Below are 856 nucleotides of genomic sequence, written 5' to 3' on the forward strand. Positions count from 1 at the left end.
AAGAGGAAAGAAAGAAAGAAGGAAGAAAAGAAAAATAGAAATGTTTCATGACTTTAAGGCAATATAGAAACAGCTAAATTTTTTATAGAAATCTGAACCACATTATAAAGCCAGAAAAACATACTAGCTAATATTATTTAATACACACAGTACTAAATAGAAGAGGTAATAATTTGAAAACAAACATCAGTGTAACATTATTGGACTTAAAAATATATATTTTTTAAATAACAGAAGAAGAAGATTCTTCTGAACTATACATTTCAGCTAGCATTTATTTACAAAAGATTAAAATAATACAACAGCTACCAAAAATCAAGAGCTAGCCAGACACGGTGGCTCACACCTGTAACCTCAGCACTTTGGGAGGCTGAGGCAGGTGGATCACTTTAGGTCAGAAGCTGGAGACCCCATCTCTACTCAAAATACAAAAATTAGCCAGGTGTGGTGGCACTCACCTCTAGTCCCTAGGGAGGATGGCCTGAATCTGAGAGGCGGAGGTTGCAGTGAGCTGATTGCACCACTGCACTCCAGCCTAGGTAACAAAGAAAAACAAAAGTCAAGAGCATGGGGAGTGTTAAAATCAAACATAACCAATGGTCTCCCATCAGAACAGCTCCATTTTTTGGCAATCACTATATGTTAAAGTCTATTTGCTACACATTGGTATTTGCACTAAAGTTTCAAGTGCACATTAGTGCTGACTTAGGTTTAATGTCCTCTGCTGTACACTAAACTTGAAAATCACACTTACATATCAAAACAAAAGTATCTTTCCTTAAGGCAATCACCTTTAAGACTGCTTTAAAATGACAAAATGTGAATATTGTTTTGATAATTTCACAGTAACTGAACA

At 35.5% G+C, this 856-nt stretch overlaps 1 long non-coding RNA gene across 1 annotated transcript in view; it reads right to left on the bottom strand.

The window, feature by feature from the left end:
* The window catches only part of LOC108288226, a 4,984-nt gene extending 4,475 nt beyond the window's left edge, over positions 1 to 509 (bottom strand). The window contains exon 1 of the long non-coding RNA XR_001818655.2: positions 459 to 509. This is a non-coding gene — a long non-coding RNA (uncharacterized LOC108288226). The remainder of the gene's footprint in view (positions 1 to 458) is intronic.
* Positions 510 to 856: the final 347 nt, after the last annotated feature.

Source organism: Cebus imitator, unplaced genomic scaffold (assembly GCF_001604975.1).
Source record: "Cebus imitator isolate Cc_AM_T3 unplaced genomic scaffold, Cebus_imitator-1.0 Scaffold368, whole genome shotgun sequence".
Taxonomy (NCBI): domain Eukaryota; kingdom Metazoa; phylum Chordata; class Mammalia; order Primates; family Cebidae; genus Cebus; species Cebus imitator.